Source organism: Mirounga angustirostris, unplaced genomic scaffold, assembly GCF_029215605.1.
Source record: "Mirounga angustirostris isolate CCGP_5_RB_7025 unplaced genomic scaffold, mMirAng1.0.hap1 SCAF_6, whole genome shotgun sequence".
In the NCBI taxonomy this organism is placed as follows: Eukaryota; Metazoa; Chordata; class Mammalia; order Carnivora; family Phocidae; genus Mirounga; species Mirounga angustirostris.
Genome location: NW_026991714.1, coordinates 125,172,776 through 125,192,156, shown reverse-complemented (window position 1 = coordinate 125,192,156; position 19,381 = coordinate 125,172,776). Strand labels below are relative to the sequence as shown.

The following is a 19,381-nucleotide window of genomic DNA, read 5'->3' as shown; positions in this document are numbered from 1 at the left end:
ACTTTTGTCATAGCTTTGTATAAAAGTCTACAGTGAAAACATAGTTATCTTGCTGATTCATAACTAAAAGTAAGAATGAGGGGTGCCCGTGTGGCAGTCCTACTCTTGGTTTCAGCTCAGGTCGTGATTTCAGGGTCGTGAGACGGAGCCCTATGTCAGGCTCCATGCTGAGTATGGTGAAGCCTGCTTAAGATTCTCTCTCTTGCAAATAAATAAATAAATCTTTAAAAAATAAATAAAAGAATGAAATTGGCAAGGCAGAGCCAGAGGATACCACATCAAAGAAAGTGAAGGAAGCATTTCCTAAGTATCTGAGTCTGCAGATATCTTCTAGTCAACACCCATTTGTAGGAACTAAAAATAAACATTTCAATTCTTAAACCTAAGATTTTGCTTTGACCAACAAATCAGTTTTCTCTATTAGACTTTCCTTCTTGGTTTCTCTAAATTCTCACTCCTTGCAAATGCGCATACACCAATGTCACTAAGAGTTTTCACCTTCAAAAAATGAGGTCACCAAGCCTTCTGGAACCTACCCACTAAGCTAACTTTTAGAGTTGAATAGTCTGACTTAAAAAAAAAAAAAAAAAAAAGGCAGGGGTGAGGGGAACGACAAAAAATGCTCTACAAAACTCTGTCCTAGTCAACAGTTAATATCTAAATCATAAACATAGATAATTATTCTACTACAAGTTACAATGTGCAGACAGAAAACCACATTCTTACTACAGGTTACAAGTAAAGCACCAGTCCAAAGCACATCCTGACAACAACCTTTTCACAACGGCATCTGGAAACCTCTAAAAGCAAAAAATGACATAATATAATCTTTATATAAAGTTCAATTGTTAAAAAACACCCTGCAATCTGAGTACTTCTATTTACAGTATTTTGGGGTTTAAGATAGCTACCTCATTTTACAGGGGAAAAAAAGAGAGAGAGAGAATCTCAAGAAATACATAATCTAAAATTATCATTTTTGATCATCATAGTCAACAATTACAACAGCAATAAAATAATGAGCACTTACTCCAGGAACTACTAAACTCCTTATACTCAATCTCATTTAATCCTTATAGACACCTTGTGAGGTAAATGTTCTATCTATTTTAGAGACTAGTAAACAGGCTTAGAGAGGTCAACTAATCTGCCAAAAGTCAAAGCAGAAGTCACAGAACCAGAAGTTGAACTCAATTTGTTCAATTTTGTACATTCAACTAATTCACTATACCGCCATCCTGTTTTTTGAACCGCATTCAAGCATTTTTCAACCAATGATTTCAGTATAAATACAGGATTACCTAATTACTACACCTTCAAACCCGTAAAAAATTGATTGTAAAACCCCATTCTCAATAAGGGGGAAATAAGACAAAAAGCCACCTGCTTAGAGTCTCAGATCTTAATTGCCAGAAGACTAGGATAGGGGCTATTTATATTCTGAATTCTAACTATAAGGAAACAGAGTTCTAGCACATATACCTAGGATAGGTGAAGGTAAACCCAATATTTCAGCTAGTATGCACACAAGGTTAGTGGGATTGTGTTAGAGCTAGATTTAGCACCAGTTGTATCTGAAAAGGGGGAAAAAACACAAGACCTGCTGGAGACAGGCATTAGGTTAGCACCACAACTGAGGAACATTAAGTGCTGAGATACTTGCACTTGTGTAATGAAGGAAGGTTGTAACAGAGCAAAAGGGGTAGACAGGTGGGTATGTTAGGGAAAGGGAGGTGTCCAAATTCTGGGGGACCTTAAAATCCAGATGAAGTTTAAAATTGACTCCACAGGTGCTAGAGCCTTAATGTCACCTCTTCAACAGGAACATGGCTTAAGAATGTTTGTATGGCTTGTATTCCTTTCCTAAGACACTTCCACCTATTTATTAACTCATTTGATTTTCACAAAGACCGTGGTCATATTTATAATCGAGTTCATAAAGACGGAAATGCGGTTTTAAACTGCAACTGACCTACACTCAAGACAGAAGGATAGTGAGGTTATATCTGATACATGCTTTCTCACATATATCCCATCTGTTGAACTCTCCAAAACTGAAAGGCAGGCAGGCCAAAGACTATTATCCCCATTTTTCAGATACAGAAACCGAGGCTGCAGTAAACGGGCTACAAAAGATCACAAGCCCAGCAAGTGGCAGACCTGAGACTCCTAGGACATTAGACTCCAAACCCTATGCTTCTTCCCTTTCTCAACTCTGAGAGGCGGCTTTATTGATAAAGAAAACTTTTAATAATCGGACTTGGGGTTTTCCGAGGGCCGCCCAAGAAAACCAGGAAGTACATCCTCCCGTACGGACAGCTACTCCCAACCCACAGCCCATAGCCCGGGGCTCCCGGCCAGCCGAGCGGACTCACTCGAAAGGCTCGCAGCCCGGAAACCGCCAGCCGCCCCGGGGTCTTCTCGGTGGCCTACAGCCCCATACCCCCGGGGGGGGGGTCCCTCCACGGACCCGCTCAGTACCTGTTGAAACCCGGGGAAGAAATGTCCTCTCCACAGAGAGTACTTGGGAAGAGGGCCCAAAGCGGGCACGCAGCCCCTAGGACAGCAAAAGGGCCTCGGAAGAACCCCGCAACCCAGGGCCCGCAGGGTCGAAGGGCGGCAGCTTCCCAGTAACCTCCGCCCGAGGCGGAGACCCGCCCCTCGCATCACGTGAGGGAAAAGAAATACCGGTAACGAACAAAAGGGGAAAGGAAGTCTTGTCCAGAGTGGGGAGAAGTGGGAGCGACCAGCCCGGCTAGGGGTGTGGAAGGAGGGAGGGACAAGGACGCGGGATCGCTAGTTACCGGGGGCGCCGTCGCTCTCTGCTTCCGCCGCCTCCTCGAAGCTCTTACTCTTCCGCTCGCGCCGCTGGGGCGCGCGCCAGGCCTCGACTCCACCCCCCCTTCGCGCCGCGGGGCCTTCTGGGGACTGTAGTCCCTCCAGGCCGGTGCTGCGCGGGCTACTTCCCGGTCACGTGGGGGGAGGGTTGGCAAAAACTGCGAGGACGGGAAGACGTTTGCGTTCCTGTCTGCCCACTCTCCCCGCTTCCTCTAGCTGTAAACGTGCTCAGACCGCCTCTCTCCTCGCTCGGTCACACCATCCCTCCTTTTCCCTTCACAGCCAAGTTTTTTTAAAAAGGCAATCTAACTCGTCTCCGCTTCTTGCTGCGTGCTCTGCCCTGCAGGTTCTGCCCCCCAGAAAATGCCCTTGTTGCCAATCATTATCCTCATTGCCAGACTCACGGGAGGAATTTTCAGGTCTTCTAACTTAACCTCTAGGCAGCATTTGAGGCTGTTGGACATTCTTTATCACTTACTTTCTATGTTACTACCTGCATTTTCCTTCTTCTCAGGCCATCCTCAGTCTCCTTCAAGATTTCTTTTTTTAACCCATCTCTTAAATATTAGTGTTCTCCAGAGTTCTTGGCAATGGAATGAAGGTTGGGGGCGGGGGGGAAGGCTGAGCGCCACATTTGTATTCCCAACTTTATAGAGGCCCCCTCCTCATCCATGTCCCACAGGCATCTCAAATGTAGCAATTTGACAAGGGAACAACCCTCTACCCCCCATTCACTAATAGTCACTCCAACCTCCAACCTAGATTCCTCCTTCTCTCACTTCCTCTTCCACCCATGCCCAAATGGTCACCGAATCTTACAGACTGTATTTCCCAAGCATCTCTTTAATCTGTTCTCTCTTCACACCCACTGCCAGTGATTTAACTCAGACCTGCATCATTTCTTGCATTGGCTTCCTTACAGGTCTCAGCATCTCAGCACCTCTGTGTAGTCCTCCCGACTGCCATCTGGGCCATTTGTGCAAATGGCAAATTTAATCATGTCATACTTTTGGTAATATCCTTTAAAGAATTCACTCGATTGGATTTGGGGAGAGGTGTGGAGGTGAATCCCTTAGGCAGCTTTTACAAAACAAGAATGCCAGACCCACTACTCCCCCACCATCCCCATCCCATATTGTGGTTAGGAGGTTCAGAGAAGCGAGACTTATTTTAGGGTAGGTGGGCATAGGCAAATTTTAAAGGTTCCCCAGGTGATTGACTCATTTAACAAGGTTTTTTTTTTTATTGCCTACTGTACACTAGGCATTGTGCTGGGCACTGAGAAAAGACTAGTGAACGAGATGATCCCTGCCCTCATGGAGTTTACATTCTCTTGAAAGAGACAGATATTAATCAAATGATTATATACCAAAAAACAAAACCAACAATAATAAACAAAGCCCGCAATTACCAGCTCTGATAAGAATTATGCAGGAAAAGCAACCAATCCCTTTCCCTTCCCCTCTGCCACCGCCTCCAGCCCAGGGTGGGAATCAGCATATGCTCCTCGGTCTGTCAAACTAAACCTGTCAGGAGCTAATCTCCTCCCACTCCCTCCCACAGACGTCTAGACTTACTAGACTCCTGGATTGCACTTGCTCTCTCACCTTTGCAAAAGCTGTTCCTCTGTTCCGAAAACCCTTCCCCTTCTCCCTTTACTAGTTTCTATCCTGTCTAATTCTCCTCTGTTGGACTAAAAACAAACCCAATAGAACACCAGCACATGGAAGGATTTTCTGAGGATTGTGCTGAGTCAGCTGATAACTCCCAGGCAAGCAGAGGGGAAGTTGAATGTGGGCTACTGGGAGCAGGGCTACATTAGCCAGTTTAGAAGCACAGGACTCTGAAAAACAAACTGAGGGTTCTAGAGGGGAGGTGGGTAGGGGGATGGGTTAGCCTGGTGATGGGTATTAAAGAGGGCATGTTCTACATGGAGCACTGGGTGTTATGCACAAACAATGAATCATGGAACGCTACATCAAAAACTAATGATGTAATGTATGGTGATTAACATAACAATAAAAAATTAAAAAAATAAAAATAAAATAAACTCATAGAAGCAGGGAAAAAAAAAAAAAAAGCACAGGTCCTGAGCCAACATACCCATCCTTCACAACACAGATCAAGTGTTGCCTCCTCCAGGAAGGCTTTGCTGAGCTCCCCCAAGAAAAACTACTGCCTCTTTCCTGGGTATTCATTGCACCCATGCCGCCCTCTCTTCCAGTGAAATGCTAGACCCAGGTCACACCAGGTTTGAAGAGCCAACTGTTAAATACTAAGGAATTTTGCAAGTCAGGTTCTAAACCATTGGTAGCTTGAAATCAGCTGTGATGGGAGTATTTACGCCACCATGGAAATAAGCAAATGACAAATCATGGCCTTTGGGGGGTTTTTTGGAGAGTCAGTTTGCCAGCACATCACTGCCTTTATCATCTCATGCATCCTACATTGTTATGTGGTGATGACTCCCCTATTAGATGAATTCCTTGTAACAAATTCATTTAGCAAATATTTATTGTTATTTATTACTATGCACCAGAGACTAGCAAGATGCTGAAGGGATATACAGTGGAGAACAAAAAAGCATAGTCCCTACTGTGAAGGAGTTTGCAATCTAGCAGATAAGACAGAAAATAAAGACCTCGATACCTACAAATTGAGCTGGGCTGCTTTGTGACAGAGTGTCCTGGCAATGAAGGGTACAAGACAGAGAACACGACACTACTTTGACAAGGTGGTCCAGGAAGGCCTCCCTGAGGAGATGACCATTTCCACTGAGTACCAGAGGGTGAGAAAGAGATGGTCAAGGGGAAAAGTGTTCCAGCCAAAGGGATACAAAAGAAAGGTAGGCTGTTTGAAGGACAGAATTGTCAGTTTTGGTGGGATGGTATGATGATTAATTGTGTCAAATTGACTGGGCCACAGGGTGCCTAGATTCAACATTATTTTGGGTGTATCTTCAAGGATGTTTCTGGTAGAGATGAGCATTTGAATTGGTGGACTCAGTAAAGTAGATTATTCCCCCCTCCAGTGCGGTGGGACATCATCACATCTGCTAAATCCCTGAATAAAACAAAAATCAGGGGAAGGGAAGATTCATTCTCTTCTTGCCTATCTGTTGAGCTGAGACATTGGTCTGTTGGTCTTCTCCTGTCCTTGGACTGGGATTCACATCATTGGCTCCCCTGGTTCTCAGGCCTTCAGACTCAGACTAGAATTACACCACTGACTTTCCTGGGTCTCCAGCTTGCAGAGGGAAGACTCTGAGACTTCTCAGTCTCTACAATCACATGAACCAAGTCCTCACAATATAAAAATGTATAAGTCTCATACACACACACATACACACACACAAACAGGAGATAGATACAGAGATAGAGATAGATCGATAGATCAATCGATCAATTGATAGATAGATATCCTATTGGTTCCTATTTCTCTGGAGAACCCTGACAAATTCAGACAGTGTGGGTTTAGTGATCCAGATGACAAGAAGAGGTAATTAGAACCAGGTGTGCATAGCCCTGAGGCCACAGTAAGGACCCTGGATTAAATTATAGCCACCAAAAGGTTTAAACAAGGGAATGATGTTATCCAATTTACATTTTGATACGATCACTCTTGCTTTTGTTTGGAGGACCACAGTAGAAGTGGGAGCACATTTGTGGCTGTAGTCTAGGTAAGAAATGATGAAACAAAGTGCCGGACGTGAAACAAAATGGGTGGATTTAACAGGTATTTTGCAGACTGAGTCTACAGGATTTGCTATAGATTGAAGGTAGGGGACAATGGGCTGGTGAAGGCAAAGAGGACGCAGGGACAGAAGTTGTTCATATTCATCTCCATATAACTCAACCCCTAAATAACGCCTGGCACATAATAGGTGTTCAATAACTGTGTGTTAAACAATTTTATCCATTCTACGTGCTAAGCCCAATGCTCTATCACTGCTACATCTCTTCGTATGGGGCCTCCAATAGCCCAGATAGTACCTCTGTGCAAATTAGAAAGGGGAAAAAAAAAAAAAACGCCCCTTCCTCTAGGTGGACACAGCCCATCACCAGGGTGCACAGATTGATGAACGAAGCAGAGACTACATTTCAGCCCCCACTTATTCCCTCGGCTGGCACCCCTGTGCTGGGTACCGTCTGCACAACCACATACGGTATCCCTGGCTTAACATCCCTGGGAGATGGTTTTGTGGCATTAAGCCCAGTATTCCTGGGGAGAATTGGGGGTCAAGAGAACCGGAGCTGCTGCTGTGACTGAGATTCAAATCTTTGCCCTCTGAATCCCTGTGGGCTCTTTAGCCTTGGCGCCACATTGTCTCTCCCAAATCACTCAGCCCATCAATAAAAGGCTAACTTCAAAATGGTGACGTTGCTTCCTTGAGTTTCTCATCGGTCTCAGTTACTATTGTTAGAGTATTTCACATTTACATAGTATCCAATATGTGCTTGATGCCTTACAAAATACAATAAAGGAACATGAAACCAGAGGACCTTGATTTTTTTTTTTTTAATAAACAGAATAAATAAGGAATGGCTGGTTTAAAGGGCCCTTAGCTCTTGGATTAAAATGAGCCCTGGTGTATTGGTTTAAGGTGATGCTGCAAACAATACAGAGAAAAGTCATGACCCTGGGCAAGCTGTTTTTCCTCTGCACCCTCTGAGCGCAAGAGGGAGAATGCTGGAGCAGCTGGTTTCAGAAATGCAAACTAAGGATGGGGTCAAGGACCTAGGAAGAGAAGGAAACACGGGAGAAGACAAAAGGACCCTCCCTTTAGTAAATAATAGCACTTAACACTTAACAAGAGCTTGCTGTGTGCCAAGGAGCTGTGCTAAGCCCTTTACCTGTCCGGTCTGAGGCAGTGCTCACACTAACCCTACAAGGTGCCATCTGTTACTACTGTTAGGCAGGAAGCTAGGCATGAGCAACAGGAGGGTGGACCTTAGACATCCTGAGGGAGGGCCCCAGCCAAAAACCGCCTCGGGATCAGCCCATTACACCCATCTAGCAGTCAGTTTGCAGGTGCAGTATCCCAGCAGAGGAAGAGTTAATTTTGTTGTGCTTCTTGCCCTGGTGCAGAAGCCCCCCCTCCCCCAACTTGTTCTTATTTGACCTACATCTCTAGAATAGAAATAATGTTGCGGTTTCCTACTCCCTGCAGGTATTTTGAATACATCTTGGGAAAGGACAAAGGTCGTTGGCTAATCATTATGGAATCCAGGCCTGTCACTCAAGATGTTGCCACCCTAGGACCCACCCAAAAGAAAATATTGATGTAAGCCCACATCCCCACCCCCCAGAGTTTCCCAGGCCTTTGTCTCTCTTGATTGGCCCGCTCCTCTCTTGAAGTGGACTTCAACAAAACTTTGCTCTGCTTTGCTTTTGTTTTGCTGTCCTGTGATTCTTTACTGTGGCGGCGAAAAGAACCAAGGCTTCTTTCCTTTCATGTCTCACTCTGGGTAACAGCACCATCATCTTAACGCTGGAGGAAGCTGAGGCCCAAAGCTATGCAGCTAATATGTGACAAACCTGAGGTTTAAACCAAGGCAATCTGGCGCTGGAGTCTGAGCTCTGAACCACTAACTTACACTGCCTCTCAGACAGTGTTCCTGATGCCAGGTCCCTTGTTTTACTAGCATGACCCTTTGCAGTCCTCAGATAACTAGTAGGATATCCGGTTCTCAGACTCAGGGATTCCACATTGCCTATCTGCTCTGTGATTAGGGCATGGTCATCTCCAGCCTAGCTTCAAAATGGACAGTTTGAACAAGGCATGTGTAAAAAAATACAAAAACAAAAAAACCAAAAAAACCAACCTCTGCTGGGGGACATTTTACAATCTCCCTAGAGTTTCAATATCCTCCCAATATAAAACCATAATTACCCATATGGTATGGAAGATGGAGGAGGAAATGTTCTCGGGAGAGAGGGACTAAATAAACCTACCCCTTGGAGGTGTGGGCCCTGATTGCTACCCCCTAACTTGAAAATTCTCTCCTTTTGTGACTTTCAGCCAATAAGCACAGAAGGATCCAAACTTTATTGGGCTTTTGGGTCCTCAGATCCTTCCTTTGTGACTAGCGTCAGTAAATGCTGCAGACTATCTAGAACTGTATGGGTACTAGGCATCAACTGGAGCAAAGATAAGACTTTTTAGGACAATAGGAGGGCAGGGTATCAACAGTCAGCTCCCATTTAATTCATAAGGAAAAGCAGAGCAGAGAACTCTGACACACAGTAGGGACTCCAGACCCCCAGAGCCGAAGTTAGGGGCGCAGAAAACTCCCCTCAACTCTTCAACTCTGATTGCAGCCACCTTACAAAAGGCGCTGTAGCAATTATCATTTTGGTGGCCTCTCTGGGCTGTGAGGTCACAGCATCTGATGCTATTTTCCAGCTGTGAGCTGTGCCAGCCGTCCTGCCACACACACATACACACACACACACACACACACACACACCCCACCCCTTCACAATTAGCTCTCCAGCACCAGGGCTATTCTTTTTTTTTTTTTTTTTTAAGATTTTATTTATTTATTTTGACAGAGAGAGACACAGCGAGAGAGGGAACACAAGCAGGGGGAGTGGGAGAGGGAGAAGCAGGCTTCCCGCGGAGCAGGGAGCCCGATGTGGGACTCGATCCCAGGACCCTGGGATCATGACCTGAGCTGAAGGCAGATGCTTAACGACTGAGCCACCCAGGCGCCCCGCACCAGGGCTATTCTATCTGCCCCTTGACCTCAAGGTTTCTATGGCTAAAATCTCCAACCCCACAGTACCCACTTGGAGGGAAGGGCCTGGTGATGGAATGCTCATCCTGATCTGAAAACAACTTGACTACTCAGAGCTATAACTGAGGCATAGTCTAGTAAATTCTGTCCCTTAGAATTTCTACCATTAGACAACATAGAACCTTAGATGATTCACCAAGTCTCAATTTCATCGTCTGTAAAATGGAGACCCACCAAAGCCATCTACCCCATTGGTTAATCATGAGGATTAAGTCATAAGACGGATGGGAATGGTCTGGGCTAAACAAGGAGAGGGGGCATGCACACTACACAAGGTTGTGCTCATAAGGGACAGAGATGAGTAGGGAACAAATTGATTTTTTAAATTTCAAAGCTAATTATTTTTTTCCTTAAGAGACTGGTAGAGGCACAGTGTTCCTTCTTCAGTTTCCTTCCTAGTCCCAAACTATTTTCCATGGCCCCATATCGCTCAAAAAGTTGTGATTCCTTGTCAACAGCACCCAGCACAGTGCCTTACTTACAGTACAAACCTGATGAGTATTTGTTAAACAAATCATCTTTTCTACTCAACAGCAGAACAGCAAGAATTTGGCTAGACATGTCACAAAGAGTTAAATTCTCAGGGATATCCTAGAATTCATAATCCAGTCGTCCATCTAGGGCAACAGGACCGAAACTGGCCCACTTAAGTCAAGAAGCCCAACTCCGGGCAGACGGAACTTCCTGTTACTCTCCAAACATCCATGTTATTCACCTCCCCTTTCCTTTGCCCATGCTGCGCCCTGGGCCTCAAGTGCCCATTCTCTCCTTCCTCGGCCTCCATCAGGATCCAACCCACATCACCTCCACAAAACTTCTCTAGACCAACGAGTCACTTCTGCATCCTCCTCCCATGAGCTCTCATCATCCTTGGTTGTAATTATTTAAGTGTGTCACTACCCGACCAGAGTGAGTGCCATAATTAAGCACAATGCATGGCACATGGGTCCCACATTCATTTATTGGATGAACTGGTTTCTCTGTCCTTTTAGGTTGGGAGTGGGAATCCAAGGGTAAAACCAGGGGAAATCAAGTAACCAACAACTTTAGTTTACACTCTCATTCCTCGAGAACACTGTAGCTGACAGCTTCCCACCCCCAATTCTTTTACCTCCAGAAAGAATCTTGCAAAGCATATGATGAATTGCCTGGGAGTAAGCAGAACTTCTCAAAGAGTAATTCTGCTTAACCAGGTCCCTCTTACCCACCCTCAGGCTGGTTCATCATAGTTAAAGGGCTCTGAAATAGAATAGCCTGGTTTTAAATCCTAGCTCCAGCAATTACTAGCTGTGCAACTTTAAGCAAGTTACTTAATCCTTCTTTGCCTCAGTTTTTTGATGCATACAATGATAATAACAGTAGTGACATCACAGAAGGTGGACAGGGGTTGTGGGAACTAAATGATACATACAAAGCTTTTGGCACATCATAAGGGCTCCATAAGCAGTAGCTGGTTTGTAAGCAATCCACTCTAAAGGAGGGCAAACCCATTCCATTTAAACCTTCAGAAGGCTGGGTTTGTTCCAAGACATCCCGGGCAGGGCGGGGATATTGGGGCCACTCTGGAGTTCTGTTTGGAGGCTGAGACAACTGGTGTCATCGACCTTTGGTTCTAATCTGGATCCATCACTCACCAGTCATGGCCCTCGCCTGAGTAGCTGATTCTCCCAAAGCCTGATGTCCCCAGCAGGGCTAGCAGTACAGAGCTGTCTCACAAGGGGGTGCTGAAAAGATCAATTTGTGTTAGCAAAGTGCTTTGGAAATGAAACATGCTAAATATTAATGGGTATCTCTGAGTGTCGGGAAATGTGCAACCTGAACTCTGCTCAGGGCAAGCTGAAGGTGGGGAGAGCAATTCTGGGCAGCCGATTGCCACATCCTTGGGCTAATTGGGAGGTGGTGCTGATGAGGGAGGGAGTGCAGTGAGCATCAGGGGGCTGGCCAAGGCCGTGGGATGGCAGCTCTGGAAGGAAGGATGTTCTGAGGAAGCACCTAACTACAAAGAGAGGAGGGGTAGGTTTGGGGCAAACCCAGAAAAGTCCTCAGGCTTTCTTTACAAAAAGCAAACACAAGCTCACTGCTTGTTCTTCTCTATTTCATTCCCCAGTTCTGGAGAGGACACACTGTGAGGATGTCAGCTATCTCAGTTCTTGTCCTGCTCTCAACCACCCCAAACCCCATGGGTAGGGTGATAAGTAGGAATTGTTTTAACCTTAGCCAGAACTCTCAATCCAAAATCTTTAGTGTAGTCCTACCTCAGGGACTCTTCCTGTGCCATTGCCAAACAGCTCTGGAGTGAGTTATCCCTTCAGGCACTGCTCAACTGTCTCTTCTTCCAGGAAGACTTCTTGGACCCAATCCAGTTGATCTGGGAGCTCCTCTTTGGGGCTCTGGTAGTGGCCTGTGCTCAGCTAATAGACCCTGTCAGTGCCCACCTATATCCTCTCAGCACCATCATTTCCCACACACCCATGACTTTCTACTGCCAACAGCCACGCATGCGCTCCACCAGGGGGCAAGGCATGCCAGAAGGGGGGAGGTATGGGGCCAACACCCCAGATTCTTACCCTCTGATGGGACGACATTGAGACAGCCTCTACACTAGCTCTGAGAAATCCCAAAGGGACTGAGCCCCAGCTGTCCACAGCAATAACCTGCTCATCAACACACACCCCACACTGACTCCCTCTCCTCCTCTGTCTCAGCAGCTCACCCCTCTCCTGGTACTTTTAGGGATCACCGTTGGGGACTGCCACCCAACTGGGTACCCTGTCCTTACGCCACTATGTGAGCATTACCTGTTTGTGCCTCTCTTTCTCACTAGATGTAAGTAACTTAAGAGAAGAGACTGTTCTGCTTCATCTTTTTATCCTCAATGTTTTGTACTGTGCCTGGAACAGAAGTGCTCAGTAAATATTTGTTGAATGAATGAATGAGTCAAGGATTGGGTCAAAGGATGATACCAATAATATTGTCCAGCACTTACTTCCTTCACTAGTCTCAATATCAAAAGCAAGGAATTCTGTCCCAGGGCTTAGAAAGAAAGCAAATACCTATAATAACTGAACTGACCAGATGTGGCCAACCTTGCTTACACACCCTCGCAGTTAGCTCCCATCCCAGGCGGGCTGCTCCCTGGAGCCTTGTATGTCTCCCACAGCTCTGGCCTCTGGGAATTCATCACATTGGGTAGGACAGCAGCTTCTGCTGTATATAACAGCAAATGCTTCTTTCTCCTCATGCCAACTCCTCAGGCCTCCTCTCTCTCTTCTGTTCTTCGCATTAAAAAAAAACTGGCTGACTATTTTTCATGAATTTTCTGCAGTGTTGCCTTTCTCCCTGACTTTTTTACTTCCTCGGTGCTAAAAGAAAGGAAAGAACATGAATCTGTAAGAATAGTGTCCAAAAAAACTGAAGCTAGGGAAGGAGCCAGTTCTCCAGGAAAAGCTAAAAAGAGCCAAAAGGACACAATCGCCCTGTTTGGAGGAGAACAGCAAGAAAAGGCTACACCCACTGGTGGTGGAAAATTCGGGATGTACGGGTAGTAGAGGTGAGGAGGTCAAGCTATTCCGCGTCCTTCTCCAGTCTTTATGAAGGTGTTCAAACTAGGAATCATATGATAATCAATATAAGAATGTATAGAATCCCAAAAGAAGGAAAACCCCTAAGCAATGTACAGCAAGGTCATATACAAATTCAACTATTGGCATTTGGGGAAAGAGAGAAACAGAGAGACCAAGAGAAAATGAGCAAGCAATTACAATTCAAAGAGTCTAGCACATTCTACCTGCCTCTGCAGTCACTGAACCCATGTCCCAGTTGGAACATGAGATGGAAGATAATAAAATAATTGTTGATGTTAACTGAACTACTTACTATGTGCCAGGTGCTGGTCCAAGGACCTTACATACATGAGTAAACTCTGTCCTCAGTGTAACCCTATGAGGCAGGTGCTGTTATTATCCCATTTCACAGATGAAGAAACTAATGCATGGATAGGTTGAGTAACTTGCCTATAGTCATATAGCAAGTAAGTAAGTGATGGAGCCAGGGTTCAAAATGAGACAGTCCGGTTCCAGCACTCACTAGCATCAGCTCCCAAATGCCTCCTATAGGAAAAGCATCTAGCCAACTAAGAGTGATTTGGGTGCTCAGAGATCCATATTCTCCATAGTGCAGGGCTCCTAATGCAGACAAACCAATTTCTTGGGTGCACAACTAAAGAATCAGTGATTTGTTGCAATGCTGAGGATATTCAAGGAAACTTCCCATGATATGTCACTTTTAGCTTTCTCTGCTGACTTGAGAATGTAACCCTCATGCTAGATGTGAATTCTCTGTGCATGTGATTTGTCTGGGTCCCTAGGCCTACGTGGAAAATCTCCCAGACAGCTGAAAGAATTTGCAGATCTCAGAGCCACCATCAAAATCTTTGAGAAATCATGAAAACTAGGACACACCACACTATTTCAAATGAGAAACTATTTGGGCTCATTTTCAAAGAGATTGAACTTGTTTCTGGAAACTATAATCAAGTACACTGGTTATTAGTATGAACTGCTGCTAGTTTTTTAGAAGAAGTTATCCAGAAGATCGACTCATTCACTCACTCCACAAATATTTATTTGGTACCTGTTACATGTCAGGCCCTGTTTGTCGCACTAGGGATGCAGCAGGAACAGAACAGATAAAACCCATGTCTTCCTAAAGCTTATATTCCACTAGGAGACTGCCAATTGATAAATAAACATAAGGATAATTTCAGGCGGTAATAAATGTTATTCAGTAACTAAGGCAGGGTAGAGGGACAGCATGTGACAAGTCATGGCGGGTGCTGGGTTTTAAGTCTCTCAGCACAACTGACAATGGAACAGAGATTGGATGAAGTGAGGAAGCAAGGCACAGGGAGGCCTAGGGGAATGCACACAGGTGAGAGCCCTCAGACAGGAACCTGGTGCGTTCAGGGCACAGCAAGGAGGTCAGAGGGACCAGAGAGAAAAGTGCAAGGGTTCATGTGAGTCGAAGAGGTGGCCAGGTGCCAGGCCATGCAGGGTCCTGTAGGTCACGGTGAGGACCTCAGCTTCACTTCCAAAACAGCGCTAAAGCCTTCACTATAGGAAGCCATGGAGGGTTTTGAGCAGGACAGTAACGTGATCCGATTTGGTTTTTAAAGAGAGAACCCTGGCCGCTGTGTAGACACAAGGACAAGCCATCTCTGCTCTTCTGATTGGAAGCAACTAGCTTTTCCTCTGTGCTTCCACAATATCTAGCCCATGTTTGGCTAGTAACCTTGGGGTGTGAGTGTGTGTGTCCTCCCCTGCCCCGACAAGAGTGGCATTTCCTTGGAGACAAAAATCTGAGTTTGCTTGTCCTCGTTCCTCCACCCTGATTGCCCCTCCGGAGCACTCATGTTTGCTGGCATGCATACACCCATGTGCACACAATGCCTAGAATATGGCTGAGCAAATGAAACTCTCAATAACTCTGAAAAATCATTAACAGTCCAAGGAGGCAGGTTTCAACTGAAAAGGAGGAACTTTTGAACAGAGGAGTCAAAAATGTAACAGCCTGCCTTCAAAAATCACAAAGTTTTCTCTAGAGAAAACCTCCGTCATTTGCAGGGCATGATATAACCTGGAGATTTAAATCATAAGATGGGGGCGGGGGGGGGTTGTACCTTTCTAAGCATCTTTGGAACTCTGAGTTTTGATAATTCTAAGAATAATCGTTAAATCATGAAGATTAACAGAAGTTGGTCTGTAAGAGTCTGCATGATTTACCCCCAACAAGTTGTGCCTGGAGACACCTTGATGCACCTTGTCAACGTGGTGAACTCCTTTTCATCTATCAAGACTTTTACCTAAATGTCCCTCTGTGTTGGTTTGTACTCTGTGTGTATTCTGGGCACCACAATTTGAGAGGAAGGTAGACAAACTGGGGCATGACCACAGGAGGCTAACCCGAGAATGAGAGGTCTGAAAACCAGAATCTATAAGAAACAGCTAGAAGCACTTAGAAGAGTTCCTCTAGAAAAACACAAACACAAAAACAAGACTAAGGAGGGAGGGAGGAGCTATGGAAGGCACAAGCAGGTGCCTTCAGGTGGTGGAAGGGCTGTCAGGTCCCAAAGGAGAACAATACTGTGTGTGGTCCATAAGGCAAGTCTAGGGCCAGTGGGAAGAATTACAAGGAGGCTGATTCGGGAACTGCTTAAAGAAGCCCCTTCTCAACACCTAACCAAGGCCTTTCCTGCAGTAAGAACACAGTGTGTTTTAAGTGAATTTGAGGTTTAACAATTTGAGCCAGTCAACAACCAAAGACGCTCCCAAAGCCTCTAGAGCAGCCCGCCAGAAAGCTGTAGAGGGGAGACCTACTGGGATGATGTTAGGCTGAATTAAATCAGGGGAGGTGAAAAGCTTTCACATTAAGTCCCAGCCATGAAGGTTTGGCAGTGGCTGCCTCAAACCCTGGGGAGAACATTTTGGGGCTACATCTCTGCTCAGCAAGCATGGATGTCAGTGGGCAGGGTCTGCTGTGGGGCGAGGAGTAGGGAATGGCAGCAAGCATGGCAGCCCAAATATCAAAGGACTCTTTTGACCCTTCAATCACGTGTTCCTCTGTTGCTAGATGCTCGTATATCCGGAGGCCCTGGTACCATTGCAAGTATGAAATTCAATACAGTGTCTTCCAGTCTTGCAAACAGGTGCACATTGTTGTATTCTGCGAAGTCAGCATGAAGCCTCCATCCATGGGCCCCATGGCTTTCAGATCTGCTCAGAGACCCAGGGCAGCTGGTATTGATCCTGTTTGTTTCCTCAGAAAGAACAGTATTGATCCACCACACCGCGAAGCCTGCTCCTGGGTCGCCTGGTTCCATCAAGCAATTCCCTTGTCTTTGGCAGCCATTTCAAAGTCCCCTAGACCCTCGCCTTCTCTTTGGCTCAGCCTCCAGCTAATGCTTGACTCATGCTGGGCACCACCACGCAGCCCCCAGTTGAATCAGTGTTCAGAACTACTACTTTTCCACCTTCCAACAAAGCCACATTGAACACCTGTCTCTTCGGTGCCAGGAACAGCACGGGCTGGTTCCAAACCTCAGTCTCAGGCAGACGACAGAGAAACAGATGATAAGTCACTGAGGCCGACAGAGGTGACTCCGGCAAACAAAAGTAAAATTGGGGCTGGGTGATGGCAGAGGAGGGAGGCCACGCTCTGCTGGCGGGGTGGGGGGGCTGGGGTTGCCGGCTGCTGGTGGGGGGCCGGGGATGTGACGGAGGCTCAGAAGAGGAGGGTGGTGGGAGAACAGGAGAATGAGTCCAGATCTCTCCTAAAGTAATTAACACAATGTTATAGTTTGGAAGTCATCTCGAACCACCTGACAAGAGTTCCAAAGATTGGCCAACAAAGTGTGAAATCAGGGCCAGGGCTGGACATATGGGGAGGAAGAGAAAATTTGGCATTTCCCTTCCTTCTGGATCCTCTCCCCGACACCTGGACACACTTCCTCAGGCCCAGGAAACCCTCCCTCCCTCGACCTCAGCCTACACCAGAAGAGGGCGCTCTGAGCCCTCGCGCCTCCCCCTCAAACAGGGCTTGTCGGTTTCGGGCTCCTCGTGGGCCCCACCTCCCGCCAATGTTGCCAAGCTCCAGAACACTCAGGCTGATCTTCCCCACCATGTTCGTAGCAGCATTATTTACAGGAGCCCCCAAGTGAAAGCAACCCAAGTGTCCACAAAATGTGGTATAGACATATACAATGGAATATTGTAAGCCATAAAAAGGAAGGAAAATCTGACACACGCTACAACATGAGTGAACTTCATGTTCACATAGGCTAAGTGAAATAAGCCAGTCCCCAAAGGACAAATACTGCAGGATTTCCCTAACATGAGCATCTAGTCAAATTCATAGAAACAGAAAGTAGAAGGGTGGTTGCCAAGGCCTGGGGACGGGACAATAGAAAGTTGTTGTTTAATGTGTACAGAGGTTCAGTTTTGCAAGACAAAAAGGTATAGACAATTTAAAAAGAGGAGGGAAAAAAGCTCCTTTAAATCTGGAAAACAATATATTAAAGAACTAGTAATGTTTTGAATGAAGTCATAAAAATTATAATCATGTTCATCAGTTCATTCAGTGTCCTGCAATTAATTCTTGCTTTTGCTTCATCTTGGATTAATAGCTTTATGAATCATTCTGTTTTCCATAAAAGTTTTAAAAATTCTTGCCCAGTTTAGTGTATGATCTTAAAGTTATCAGAGACCTGCCTTTTAGAATACTTGTCAGGGTCTTTTCCATGGATCTTTCTGAACATGAAGCATGTTTGCAGGAACACTTCTGCAAAAGCATCAGAGCAAAGCTGTCTGTAAATGACAAAAGACTTAAAAATGACCATAGTTAGAGATCTGATGAGAGCTCACTCACACACACACACACACACACACACACACACACACACACGATGCAATTGGCAACTAAATCTGGATGTTTTTGTGATGCACAATATTTTAAGGTAATAGCTGGAATTATGATTGAAAACATTATACTAGGACATGTCAGATTTTTAAGACTTTCATACAAATCTATACCTAAAGAAAGCTTAGCGTCACTTCTTATTTGAGAATGCTTCCCATGAAATTTAACATATTCAAAAATTTACATCGCTGTAGAAAACAGTTCTTTCAATAGAGAAAACTAATTTTTCTCAAGTAATCAAAAACCTCTAAAGACAAAACAGAATTTTTGTTTTCTAGGCAGATTACAATAAAGGTAAAGAAACTTTGTTCACAATTTTTTATTACGAGCAGACCAATAATCTCAAAGTTTGTGATTTTAACAGAGAAAATCAAATTCTGATTTTTCACCTGTGTACTTTTAATATTAAAATTCTCCTTTTTTTCTTTTTAACTCAAATAAATCTCTTCCAATCTTAGCTTGACTACACATAAAATTCCTTTCTTAGTGTTCTTTTTCCACCAACCTTCTACAATGTTCTATATCCATTCACCTTTTGCCCTAACTTTTTCCCTTACTCTGGAATGAACATTTTACTTTAGGACAAAATTACTTTCTTTTTTCCTTTACCAAAAAAAAAAAAAAAAAAAAAAAAAATCCTACATCCTTCATATCTTTCCTTATCCAAAACAAAACAAAACAAACAAAACATATTCTATTTTCCTTACCTACTTTTCGTATATAGTCATTGTCTTTTGCCCTTATTATTTCCAGTGGTTTTAATTACATATATTAATTAGAACTCTTAATTATGAGAATCCTTAGTTCCTAGTGAAAACTAAGAAGTAAGCAATTGTGGACTGGCAAGTTTATAAATACATTTCATAATTTCTGCAAGTATAATTTTCCTCATAGCAAATTTTTCAATGTGGCACAAAACATGTTTATTAATAGGCCCTGATATTTTTGTCTCTATGTAAAAAAATTAAGAAGCTAAAAGTAGCTAAACTTAAACTTATGTTTAGCTTTTAATGTTTATCATATTTGGAAACAATTTAGATATTTAATGAATATTCATTATTTAGTTTAACTTACTATAAACTTCCATTTTATTTACATGTGTTTAAATTATTTGCTTTTTATTTATTTATTTATTTTTAAAAGATTTTATTTATTTGAGAGAGACAGAGAGAGCAGGAACACAAGCAGGGGGAGTGGGAGAGGGAGAAGCAGGCTTCCCGTGGAGCAGGGAGCTCAAAGCGGGGCTCGATCCCAGGGGGCTCCCCTGAGAT

General features: G+C 44.6%; 1 protein-coding gene across 4 annotated transcripts in view; it reads right to left on the bottom strand.

Annotated features, from left to right (window-relative positions):
- Positions 1 to 2,925, bottom strand: part of R3HCC1L (R3H domain and coiled-coil containing 1 like) — an 84,964-nt gene extending 82,039 nt beyond the window's left edge. For 2 of the 4 annotated variants that reach the window (XM_045878578.3, XM_045878582.3), the window contains exon 1: positions 2,482 to 2,764. The gene's annotated coding sequence lies outside the window, so the exon portion shown is untranslated. Of the gene's footprint in view, positions 1 to 2,375; positions 2,765 to 2,804 lie in introns of those variants that run through there. The other 2 variants (XM_045878580.2, XM_045878579.3) reach the window with 2 other exon arrangements.
- Positions 2,926 to 19,381: the final 16,456 nt, after the last annotated feature.